We start from the raw sequence: 13,741 nt of genomic DNA, 5'->3' as shown, positions 1-13,741 counted from the left end.
CGGGGTCAGGTTCTTGTGAGAGCATTCCATGAGAAGGCAGCCAGGAAGAGACCTCTCACCACACTGTACCTAGCTCTGTGTGCAGGAAGAGAGAGCACACATGTGCTCTGGTGTTTCTTCTTGTAAGGGTCCTAAGCCTATCATGAGGGAACCACCCTCATGACCTCATCTCATCCCATTTAGATTCCTTCTCCAAAGGCTCCATCTCCAAATACCATTACATTGGGGAGTAGGGCTTCAACGTATGAAGGAATGTGCTTCCTCTCACAACGTATGAAGTGAGAGGAAGCACATTCAGTCCATAACACCAGCTATGTAACAAATGTAAACAAAAAATTTTATTTTGTTTACATTTATTTTTTATTGCAAATGAGTCTTAATGGAATTTATTATATAGTATTTTAAACACCAGCAGAGTTGAAAGAAGGGAGCAATAGAACACTGCTCCCTGGATTCAATAATTGGAATATTTGCCTTATCTATATGTCTATATACCTATTCGGGAAAATATGTTTTGTTCAAAGTATATTGCTGAAATCATGATATTCTTCCCCTAACTATGTAAGCATGCATCTCCTAGGTAAAATACTCTTATTACACTTAAGGAAAGGATGCCATTATATCAACTTCTATTCAATCCATATTAAAATTTTTTCAATAGCTGTAAGAGTTGTTTTCTCCTGAATTTGAATTCATGAAGCTTCAAGCATTACATTTAGTTGTTATAGCTCTTTAGTCTCATTTATTTATAGAAGTCCTTCTACCCTTTCCTCACAATGACATTGATATTTTGAAGAGACTAAGCTGTGTAAATGATGCTGTGACTTTCTTTATTATCTCTTAGGGATTTTTTTTCTGTTTATAGTAATTTTTTTAAAATTAATTTTAATGGGGCCCCGGCCGGTTGGCTCAGTGGTAGAGCGTCGGCCTGGCGTGCAGGAGTCCCAGGTTTGATTCCCGGCCAGGGCAAACAGGAGAAGCGCCCATCTGCTTCTCCACCCCTCACCCTCTCCTTCCTCTCTGTCTCTCTCTTCTCCTCCCACAGCCAAGGCTTCATTGGAGCAAAGTTGGCCCCGGGTGCTGAGGATGGCTCTATGGCCTCTGCCTCAGGTGCTAGAATGGCTCTGGTTGCAACACAGGAACGCCACAGATGGGCAGAGCATCGCCCCCTGGTGGGCATGCCGGGTGGATCCCGGTTGGGCCCATGCGGGAGTCTGTCTGACTGCCTCCCCGTTTCCAACTTCAGAAAAATACAAAAAAAAAAAAAATTTAATGGGGTGACATTGATAAATCAGGGTACAGATGTTCAGAGAAAACATCCCTAGGTTATTTTGACATTTGATTATGCTGCATTTCCATCACCCAAAGTCCAATTGTCTTCCTTCACCTTCTAACTGGTTTTCTTGGTGTCCCTCCTCTCCCCCAACCCTCTCCCTCTCCTCCTCCCCACACGGTAACCCCCACACTCTTGTCCATGTCTCTGAGTCTCATTTTTATGTCCCACCTATGTATGGAATCATATAGTTCTTAGTTTTTTCTGATTTACTTATTTCGCTCAGTATAATGTTATCAAGGTTCATCCATGTTGTTGTAAATGATCCGATGTCATCATTTTTTATGGCTGAGTAGTATTTCATAGTATATATGTACCAAAGCTTTTTAATCCACTCGTCCTCTGATGGACACTTGGGCTGTTTCCAGATCTTTGCTATCTCTCGGAGCAATATATTTGCCGATTTATCTCCACGGGCAAGTGAAATAAAAGACAGGATAAACAAATGGAACTTTATCAAACTAAAAAAGCTTCTGCACAGCTAAAGACAATAAGAACAGAATAAAAAGACAAACTACACAATGGGAGAACATATTTGACAATACATCTGATAAGGGGTTAATAACCAAAATTTATAAAGAACTTGTAAAACTCAACACCAGGAAGACAAATAATCCAATCAAAAAACGAAGAAAGAAATGAAGAGACACTTCTCCAAAGAGGACCTACAGATGGCCAATAGGCATATGAAAAAATGCTCAATATCACTAATCATTAGAGAAATGCAAATTAAAACCACGATATAATCTCACACCAGTCAGAATGGCACTCATCAACAAAACAACACAGAATAAGTGCTGGCAAGGATGTGGAGAAAAGGGAACCCTCCTGCACTGCTGGTGGGAATGCAGACTGGAGCAGCCACTGTGGAAAACAGTATGGAGATTCCTCAAGAAATTAAAAATCAAACTGCCTTTTGACCCAGCTATACCACTGTTAGGAATATTCCCCAAGAACACCATAGCACTGTTTGAAAAGAAGAAATGCACCCCCATGTTTATGGCAGCATTGTTCACAATAGCGAAGATCTGGAAACAGCCCAAGTGTCCATCAGTGGACGAGTGAATTAAAAAGCTTTGGTACATATATACTATGGAATACTACTCAGCCATAAGAAATGATGACATCGGATCATTTACAACAACATGGATGGACCTTGATAACATTATACTGAGCGAAAGAAGTAAATCAGAAAAAACTAAGAACTATATGATTCCATACATAGGTGGGACATAAAAATGAGACTCAGAGACATGGACAAGAGTGTGGGGGTTACAGGGTGGGGAGGGAGAGGGTGGGAGTTGGGGGAGGGGAGGGGCACCAAGAAAACCAGTTAGAAGGTGAAGGAAGACAATTGGACTTTGGATGATGGGAATGCAGCATAATCAAATGACAAAATAACCTAGAGATTTTTTCTCTGAACATCTGTACCCTGATTTATTAATGTCACCCCATTAAAATTAATAATAATAAAAAAGAGTGGTGAAAGGGGGGTATCCCTGCCTTGTTCCTGATCTTAAGGGGATTGCTTTTAATTTTTGCCCATTGAGTATAATGTTAGCTGTGGGTTTGTCATAGATGGCCTTTATCATGTTGAGGTATGTTCCCTGTATTTCAACTTTGCTGAGAGTTTTGATCATGAATGGGTGCTGGATTTTATCAAATGCTTTTCTGCATCTATTGAAATTATCATGTGGTTTTTCTCCTTCCTTTTGTTTATGTGATGAATCACATTGATTGATTTGTGAATATTGTACCAGCTTTGCCTCCCAAGAATAAATCCCACTTGATCATGTTGTATGATTTTTTCCATATATTGTTGGATCCGGTTTGCTAATATTTTGTTGAGGATTTTAGCATTTAAATTCATCAGGGATATTGGCTTATAATTTTCTTTCTTTGTGTTGTCTTTGCCTGGTTTTGGAATCAGAATTATACTCGCCTCATAAAAGGAGCTTGGAAGTTTCCCTTCCTCTTGAATTTTTTGAAATAGCTTGAGAAGGATAGGTGTTAGTTCTTCTTTGAATATTTGGTAGAATTAACTTGTGAAGCCATCAGGCCCAGGACTTTTCTTTTTTGGGAGTTTTTGGTAACTGTTTTGATCTCATTTGTTGTAATTGGACTGTTTAGGTTTTCTGATTCTTCCAGATTAATTTTTGGAGATTATATGTTTCAAGGAATTTGTCCATTTCATATAGGTTGTCTAGTTTTTTGGTGTACAGTTCTTCATAGTATTTTCTTACAATATTTTGTATTTCTGTTGTGTCAGTTGTTATTTCCTGGTTTCATTGATCCTCTGTATTGTTTCTTTAGCCTCTATGGCATTTATTTCTGCTCTGATCTTTATTATTTCCTTCCTTCTACTACCTCTGGGCTTTACTTGCTGTTCTTTTTCTAGTTCTTTTAGATACAGGATCAAGTTGTTTATTTGAGCTTTTTCTAGCTTCTTAAGGTATGCCTATAATGCTATAAACTTCCCTCTCAGGACTGCTTTTGCTGTGTCCCATAAATTTTGAGTTGATGTATGCTCATTATCATTCGTTTCTAGGAATTTTTTTATTTCTTCTTTGATCTCAGTGTTAACCCATTTGTTATTCAACAACATGCTATTTAGTTTCCAAGTGTTTGAGTATTTTTCAGTTTTTCTGTTATAGTGGTTTCTAGTTTCCTGCCATTGTGATCAGGGAAAGTACTTGATATGATTTCAATCTTCTTAAATTTGTTGAGACCGCTTTTGTGCCCTAACATGTCGTCTATCCTAGAGAATGTATCATGAGCATTTGAAAAGAATGTATATTCTGCTGCTTTAGGGTGAAAGGTTCTGAAGATATCTATTAAATCAAGTTGATCTAGTATGTACTTTAAATCTTCTGTTTCTTTGTTACTTTTCTTTCTTGAGGATCTTTTTTTTTTTTTGTATTTTTCTGAAGCTGGAAACGGGGAGAGACAGTCAGACAGACTCCCGCATGCACCCGACAGGGATCCACCCGGCACGCCCACCAGGGGCGACGCTCTGCCCACCAGGGGGTGGTGCTCTGCCCCTCTGGGGCGTCGCTCTACCATGACCAGAGCCACTCCAGCGCCTGGGGCAAAGGCCAAGGAGCCATCCCCAGCGCCCGGGCCATCCTTGCTCCAATGGAGCCTTGGCTGCGGGAGGGGAAAAGAGAGACAGAGAGGAAGGAGGGGGTGGGGTGGAGAAGCAAATGGGCGCCTCTCCTATGAGCCCTGGCCGGGAATCGAACCCGGGTCCCCCGCATGCCAGGCCAACGCTCTACCGCTGAGCCAACCGGCCAGGGCCTTGAGGATCTGTCTAGTGATGTTAGTGGGTTATTGAAATCCCCTACTATTATAGTATTGCTGTTGATCTCGCCCTTTAAATCCATCAAAGTCTGCTTTATATATTTAGGTGCTCCTATATTAAGTGCATAGATACTGATAACAGTTATAGCTTCCTGTTGGATTTCACCCTTTATCATTATGTAGTGATCTTCTTTATCTCTTACTATAGCCTTTGTTTTAAAGTTCATTTTGTCTGATATAAGTATTGCTACCCCAGCTTTTTTTTCATTTCCATTTGCGTGAAAAATTTTTTCCATCCTTTTATCTTCAGTTTATGTGCATCTTTTGTTTTAAGGTGTGTCTCTTGTAGACAGCATATGTATGGGTCCTGTTTTCTTATCCACGCAGCTACCTTATGTCTTTTCATCGGATCATTTAATCCATTTACATTTAAGGTTATTATTGATATGTAGTTGTTTATTGCCATTTTATTCTCTTTTTTTCTTTCTTTTTTTTTTTTTTTTTTGTATTTTTCCGAAGCTAGAAACGGGGAGAGACAGTCAGACAGACTCCCACATGCGCCCGACCGGGATCCACCCGGCACGCCCACCAGGGGGCGATGCTCTGCCCACCAGGGGGCGATGCTCTGCCCCTCTGGGGCGTCGCTCTGCCACAACCAGAGCCACTCTAGCAGCTGGGGCAGAGGCCAAGGAGCCATCCCCAGCGCCCAGGCCATCTTTGCTCCAATGGAGCCTCGGCTGCGAGAGGGGAAGAGAGAGACAGAGAGGAAGGAGAGGGGGAGGGGTGGAGAAGCAGATGGGCGCTTCTCCTGTGTGCCCTGGCTGGGAATCGAACCCGGGACTTCTGCACGCCAGGCTGACGCTCTATCACTGAGCCAACCGGCCAGGGCCCATTTTATTCTTTAAAACTGCATTCCTTTTTTGCTATATTCTTTTTCTCCTTTGATCTGTTTACAACAGGCCCCTTAGCATTTATTGCAGCCTTGGTTTGGTTGTAGTGAATTCCTTGAATTTGTTTTTTTCTGGAAAGCTTTTTATTTCTCCTTCAATTTTAAATGATAACCTTGCTGGATAAAGTAGTCTTGGTTGTAGGCTCTTGTTCTGCATTACTTTGAATATTTCTTGCCATTCCCTTCTGGCCTCAAGTGTTTCTGTTGAGAGGTCGGAAGTCATCCTTATGGGGGCACCTTTGTAGGTGATAATCTTTTTTCTCTAGCAGCTTTTAATATTTTCTCTTTATCACTTAGCTTTGGTATTTTAGTTATGATGTATCTTGGTGTAGATTTCTTTGGGTTTCTCTTTAATGGAGTTCTCTGTGCTTCTTGAACTTGTTAGACTTTTTCTTGCATTAAGTTAAGAAAGTTTTCAGCTATGATATGATTGAACAAAGTCTCTATCCCTTGTTCTTTCTCTTCTTCTTCAGGAACCCCTATGATGCAAATGTTATTTCTCTTCATGTTGTCACAGACCTCTCTTAGAGTTTTCTCAGACTCTTTAAGTCTCTTTTCTTTTTTCTGCTCTGCTTCTATGCTTTCATTTATCTTGTCCTCTAACTCGCTGATTCTATCCTCAGCTTCATCCATCCTGCTTTTAATTCCTTCCATTGTGTTCTTCATTTCTGATATTGTATTTGTCATTTCTGACTGAATCTTTTTTATTATTTCAATGTCCTTTTATATATTTGCTATCTCTTTATTTAGGTGTTCGTAATGTCCATCTATTGTTGTTCTAATATCTTTGAGCATCCTAACAATTGTTATTTTAAACTCTGCATCTGGTAATTTGGTTATATCTGACTCATTCAGGTCCTTTTTTGGGGATTTCTCTTGATTCATTTGTGTTGCATTTCTCTGCCTTCTCATTTTGTCTGTGTAAAAGAAGGTTTTGGCCACCGGAGTCCACTGGTTGTGGCCTCTGTGTTCCCTCGGTGTGGTCTGTCTACAGGCCCACCACCCCCTCTGCTGTTGCTGCCTAGGGCATTCAGGTATGGGCATTGCCAGTGCCTGCCCAGTGAGGCTGTTGCTGTGGTTTCTATCTCTCCTTCAGGGGAGTGGCTGTGATCACGTGCTCAGGTGTACAAGTCTCGGTGGCCTTGGCCTTCGCCCCGCCCCCACGGGTGGCGTATGCTCGGCCCTGAGGGCAGGGGTGAGCACCTTTGCTCAGCTGCGGGTCTCTGCCTGATTCCAGGCTTTCACCCTACCCCTGCAGGAGGAGTTTGCTCGCAGTACAGCTGCAAGCCTTGGCTCTACAGGCTGGGCAGGACTGTGCGCCCACACTCAGTAACGGGATTCCGCCTGTTCTGGGCTTTTGGCTCCACCCCTGCAGGAGGAGCGGGCTTCCAAGTCAAGCCAAAAACCTCGGTCCCACAGGCGGGGCAAGGCTGTGCTTCTGCACCCTTGCTCAAGGGCAGGTCTCTGCCCCTTCTGGGGCTCCTGCCCTTCCCCCGCAGGTTGGATTGCAGGCAGCCTGCAGCTGGGCTTGACCACTTTTTTCTTTTTTCTTTTTGTATTTTTCTAAAGTTGGAAACGGGGAGGCAGTCAGACAGACTCCCGCATGCGCCTGACCAGGATCCACTCAGCATGCCTACCAGGGGGCGATGCTCTGCTTATTTGGGGCGTCATTCCGTTGCAACCAGAGCCATTCTAGTGCCTGAGGCAGAGGCCATAGAGCCATCTTCAGTGCCCAGGCCAACTTTGCTCCAATGGAGCCTTGGCTGTGGGAGGGGAAGAGAGAGACAGAGAGGAAGGAGAGGGGGAGGGGTGGAGAAGCAGATGAGTGCTTCTCCTGTGTCCCTGGCCAGGAATTGGACCTGGGACTCATGCACGCCAGGCCGATGCTCTACCACTGAGCCAACCGACCAGGGTCTGGGCTTGACCACTTTTGTACGTCTCCTCCTCCCCAGCTGGGCAAGACTGAGCTCACACCTGGGCCTCAGTGGTGGCCAGCTGGCTTCTGCCCTTGCCGATAGAACTGTACTTTCACGTCCCACAGCCGCCCACCCTCGAGCGAGCCCTCAGCCGTGTGGGGGGGGGGGCGCTGCAGCTCAGACCCTAACACTAACTACTGTAGTCCCGAAAACTCCCTCCTTCTAAGCGACTCTGCTCTGGGTGCTGCGGGAGAGCTTGTTTGGCTGGTGTCCTGCTTCCCTTTGCTGGCATTGCTGTTTCCAGGGGAAATATTCGCTTCAGATTTGGGGAGTGACTCATCCCAGAGGTTAAGGTGCCTGTCTCTCAAAATGTTTCTCCCTGTGCCTCCTAGATTATACTCTCTTCCTATTACTCCAGTACTCTCCTCTCTCCCCGTCCCTTGGAGCCCCGTGTGAGTGGTTGTGAGAGAGGTTTTCTGCGCGGTCCCTTTAAGAAGAATCCTGGGTCTGAGAAATCAGTCTCTTTCTCACAAACAGTATCCTGTCTTGTTTCCAGCTAAATACTGTCCATACACCTCTTCTAGGCTCTGGGGCTGCAGGCTTGGGCTTTGTTCCTGGGACTCAAGACGCTCCCCTCACCACTAGACTCATTTCCCACCATGCGAGTCTCTCCCGGCTGCCGTTCACTCCAGGGAGCTGAGCAGCCCTCTCCGCGTTTCCGCTTTTCCTATCAGTCTCGGTGTGGCTTCTTCAGTGTTCCTTGGTTGAAGAGTCCTCTTAGTTTAGTCCAAAGTTGGTTTTTCCAGATGATGGTTCTTAAAATTAGTTTGTAATCCACTTTGGTTCTGGGAGGTGGGAGTTGGTACATCTGCCTACTCCATCGTCATCTTGTCTTCCTCCCTCTTAGGGATTTATACAGAAATATTTACCAGGAAAACGGGGGAAAAGCTGTTACAAAAATACAATGCATAATTATCTCAGGTTTAATTTAAACTTCTTACCTGAGTGGAATTGGAAAGCTTATCAACTGCAGAAGTTAACATATTGTTACATGGTGATAACACAGAAATACACTATGTGTTCATAATTCTAGAACTGTGCTTGAATTTACCATAGTTTTACACTTATGTATGTCAATGGTTCAGCTTGTCAAAATATGTGGATGAAAAAATTTTTAAGTCTTACTAAAAATATTCTCAAACCATATAGAAAAATGCAAGAATAAAATTGCAAGAATCACTCAGAATCAGTCTATACGGAAATAACTATATGAACAACAGCTGAACAGTGAGGTGAAGCAGAGCTTGCCACTCAAAAATATGCCCTATGGGATATTACTTTAAGCTGGTGATTTTTAAAGAAAAGACAGGAAGAACTGCAGACCTTGCTCCTAATTGTCTGAAAGAATTAATAATACCTGCTCCAGGAAGAAAGGTATTATCAGAGATCATTGTAGTTTAATATGAACTAGTGTATGATAGATGGGGACAAACCTATCGGGCCTATTTGATCCAAGTCCTGTGCCCCATTGTTAAAAATGGCCCAGCCATGTGAATTGCTTCCTCTCCATCCAAGTCCCAAACTACAAACCCCTCCCCCGTCCTTAGCTCAGGATGGCACCTGAGCCTTACCTGCCCTTTCTGTCCTTACGTCTCATATTCTTACAAAGTCCTTCTGTGTGTATCTGTAATAAATTTGGTCATTTTCTCCTGTTAATCTCTCTCAGGTTAGTTTGGTCACTAGTCCAGCCAAAATTTAGAAGGGTGGGAGGAAATTACTTTTATTCCCCAACAAGGGCACATCCAACTATCTCTCTGTACATCTACATGGGCAGATAGGTAGCAATTCTTTTATAAAAATAATAGGTACTCTTTATTCAGTGCAAGGCCTGTGTGCCCATCCTTGCCCTGTCTCTGCTCCATCAGTACTTCAAGGGGGTTTGGTTCCTGGAGGCTGCCTGGCTCCTGCTCAGCTGACGGCTGGCTGAGTCATTTGATGAAAGACTGGTGAGTGTGATGAACAGAGAGAACCCGGGGTATATTCTTCACAGCAGCTGTGTTTTTTTCTGGTCCCCTGTGCTTCAGGTGACACTGCTTCCTCCTTTTGTCCCTTCAGCCTAAGGGCTCAGAGGCTTTTGGCTCTTACACTAATCACTGGGTTATCTCATTGTCATATTTGGCTTCTTAGCTCTTACGTTACCTATAAAACCAATTCCCTGCCTTAAATTATCTCACTGAAATTATTCGATCCAGACTACTTTATGATAGATGCTTCTTTAAAATATTCTAATTTTAATAAATTTTACTTGACTTTTATACAACAAAAGAACATGAGGTAATTCTTTCGTTTGTTTCACATGAAGGATATTACTTTGTAAGAGCTCTTTATAGGTTAAGGAAAGAAATTATGAAAACATCTCAGAAGTTGAATTTTTAAGATTTTAAACTACTTTTCAATTTTAGACAGTAAATGTAGACAATTACTCACATGTTTTCTGTCACCTCTCCATAAGTTCTCATTACATATATTTATATTGTTTAGGTTTATAACATTCACATTCTAGTCCATACCACAATTTCCATAATCGCTTAGTATTAGTAAAGTTACATATTTGAACCAGTTATATTTCACTAGCAGGTAAGTTTCACACAGGCAAGGTGGGTTATTTGCTTTGTTCACTGATATATTAAAATGACTACTTTTAGTAGTCATTTATTAGTGTTGGGCACTAATAAATACTTTTTGAATAAATTATTCACCACAGTTCTTCACTTAGTTTAAAATTTTTAATTTTTCTAATAGGCTGGATTTCATTATTGTATACATGCATATCTACACACACACACACACACACACACACACGGTTTTTTCTCACTCAAAACAAGCTCAGACAGGCTATGCTGAGTTCCTTCATGTTTGAAGAATTGGGATGTTACTTTCTGCATTAGATTTTCTTTGCTCATTTGATTGAGTGAACTCTGAATATTGGTGTAAAGAATTGTCACTAATTCTTTACAATCTGAATGGTCAGTGCCCTCCTTTCATAATTAGTTATTTTTTTTTATTGTCAGCTTTTATCCAGTGCTACATTTATTTGTGTGAAAAATTTAAAGAAATTTTTTTACAGTATCATGTTATCTGATAATATTCTTCAGTAATTCAACAAGTATTTTGCAAGTACTTTCTTCTAAATACTGTGTATTATACAAATTATGGATGGCCAATGAACCCTATCCTCAAGGAGCCTGTCTTGTAGGGTGGATACGATAAGCATGTTGCAACAGTAAGAAGTAGAATGGACTGTCTTCAAGGAAACATAGTGCCTGGATGTTCTGAGGGACAGTAATTACAGAGGAATGAACCAAGGTGGACACACTGAAAGCCTGTTATTTGTCAAGCAATAAAGAGACTTCACAGATGTTATCCCCTTTGATCGTCAGGACAACTCTGCAAGTAAAGTTATCATTATCCCCATTTTACTGATACAGAAATTAAGCTTAATAATTGACAAATTATCACACAGGATGAGTTGACATTTTAACCCAGTCGTGCCTGATTCTAAAGTGCTTGCTCTTTCTCTACTACATATATTTCCTGTTGTAAGAATAAGTCAAGAAGGCTTGATGGAGAAAGAGGCATATGAGAAAGTGTTTTAATAAATAGGTGGGTTTAAGGTGGGAGTAAGAACCATAAATCCATGCCTAGTATTTTCCTCAGTGGGGGGACTGGTAGGGATTAAATCTGCCAAGAAACAGCTTTGTTTATTTGGAGACCCAGTTCTCAGAAGGTAGCTATACAGATTACAGGAAAAAACTCAAAGTAGCCTTGTTTGTTACTTTCCTGGCATTCTTTGGTCTTGGGGATCTATCTGTCTTCTTCCTCATCACCAGTTTGCACAGCCACACAAAGATTAAATCATCCTGATGTTAAGATTTATTCTTCCAGGCAGATATCTGTAAAATAGCATAAGCTCTTCAAAATACCACGAGATATAAAGCAGTGGTTTTTAAACTTAAATTCCAAGCCATTAGCCTATTCTGACATTGTAGTGAGCCATAAACGGCATTTAAAAAAATGGACAGAATAGAAGAGAAATAGCAGAGAGCCTTGTATATGGCAAGGGTAAGAACGTTTCATGCCAGTTATATGTGTATGTGTGTGTTTGTGTTTATGTACTGGGTTATGATGTAAAATATATATCTGATAATGAGAGATATTTAAACAGTAACAGGGCCTATTTACAAACCATGTACACCAGAGAAGTCTGAAAGCCCTTTCTGATGGGCATGGAGTGGCAGCTGGAGTTAGGGTCAGCAAAGCCATTGTACAAAAGTTTTCTCAAATCTAGAAAACAGCATCACAGACTGCTTGCTTACAAATATGGCCTAATTATAAAGCAGTTTAATACCCTAAACATTCTTTCAGGAGTGAGCTGAATAGAAATGTAGCAAGAGCCCTGGCCAGATGACTCAGTTGGTTAAGAGCATCGTCCCAAAGCACAGAGGTTGCTAGTTTGATCCCCAGTCAGGGCACATAGAGCGACAGATTGATGTTCCTGTCTCTCTCTCTTTCAATTCTCCTTGCTAAAACCAATAAGTTAAAAAAAATATGGGGAGAAAAAAAATAAGGCAAATATCTCTTAGCAGAGAGGCTAGGGAGAAGCAGGCCTGTCCAGTTCAAAGGATACCCACTGCAAAACTTTCCTTCTCAGATGAGGAAGGCTGCAGGGCCTCTAGACCAAAAACCTGCTATCCAAGTGGGGAGATGCCTTCAGCCAGCAATGTTCAGTCCTCGCCTCGCAGTGTTTACTTCCTTCTCGTTCCCCAGATCTGTCTCTTGCCCAGTTTTTTATACTTGGTATGCACGCTGCCTTACTTGATAATACTTGGCTGTGGTAACATGTTGGGGATCAGTTTCAAGAGCTGGGAGGGAGAGGAGAAAGCTGGGATTCTGTGGGGCTGAAGTTTTAAGCCTGCTAACCCAGTCTGAGGGGATCCCTTCAATCAGCTCCAATAGACCGAAGTCAGAGTCCTGACTGAGCAGCAGGCTGCCTTGTGTGTGGCTCAGGAGGCTACTAGGTCTGAGGCAGCCTTACTGACCCTATCTTCCAAACCTATGTCCAGTCCATTTCTATAAATAACAGTGAAATTGTAGCTAACACTTACTACTCATTTAATAATGTGCTAGCTGCTCTACTAAGTGTTACTTTATTTAATCTTCACCATCACCTCCAGAAGCAATGAATATAATAACTGCCCTGGTCATGATAACTACCATTTGATGAGGACTTACTGTGTGCCCGAGGATGCTAAGTGCTTTAGATAACATTTAAGTCTCACAACAACCCCAAGATAGGTACTAATATTATCCACATTTTACAAATGAAGGTCAGCCACAAAGATTAGGTAATCTGTTTAGTCTCACAGCTGGTAAATGGTAGTGCCGGGGTTGAACCCCACAGTCTATAACTCCAAATCCATATATCTACCTACCATTTCCTACTGCCTTTCCCATCCATTTTACTTAATCAAACTTGTTAATGTATATGGACACTATCCTGACCAGTTCTCTTATTAACATTCACTCACACTTGCTGGCATTTTGGCCATCATAGGGCTCTCTGGCTTCTTGGTCAACTTGTTTTTCTCTCACATTAGCAGTATTCACTTCTCCCCTCAAACTTAAGATTTGCTCATTGTTTTAAATATACATCTCTGAATTATGTTGTTTATATAAATATATCATGCTAGGTTTTGTTTATGTGTTTCTTTTTCCTTTTTTTCCAAGTGAGAGGAGGGGAGCTAGAGAGACACTCCTGCATGTGCCCCAACCAGGATCCACCCAGCAACCCCCATCTGGGGCCGATGCTCTGTCCATCTGTGGCCATGCTTGCAACTGAGCTATTTTTAGCACCTGAAGGTGAGGCTCCAAAGAGCCATCCTCAGTGCCTGGGGCCAATGTGCTCAAACCAATTGAGCCACGGCTGTGGGAGGAGGAGGAGGGGGTAGGGGTAGAGCAGTAGATGATCTCCTGTGTTCCCTGACTGGGAATAGAACCTGGGATGTCCACATATCGGTCCACACTCTACCACTGAGCCAACCAGCCAGGGCTGTAAGTGTTCTTTCTTAATTGTTACTCTGAAATCTTACTTTTCAAGGGTCTTTACAATCATATATTATTTTATTTTTCAGTACAGTATTGGCAACACCATTTTAAAGAGGAAAAGTCAGGTTTTTTGCCCCT

Source organism: Saccopteryx leptura, chromosome 6, assembly GCF_036850995.1.
Source record: "Saccopteryx leptura isolate mSacLep1 chromosome 6, mSacLep1_pri_phased_curated, whole genome shotgun sequence".
Taxonomy (NCBI): Eukaryota; Metazoa; Chordata; class Mammalia; order Chiroptera; family Emballonuridae; genus Saccopteryx; species Saccopteryx leptura.
This window is presented reverse-complemented; position numbering follows the sequence as displayed.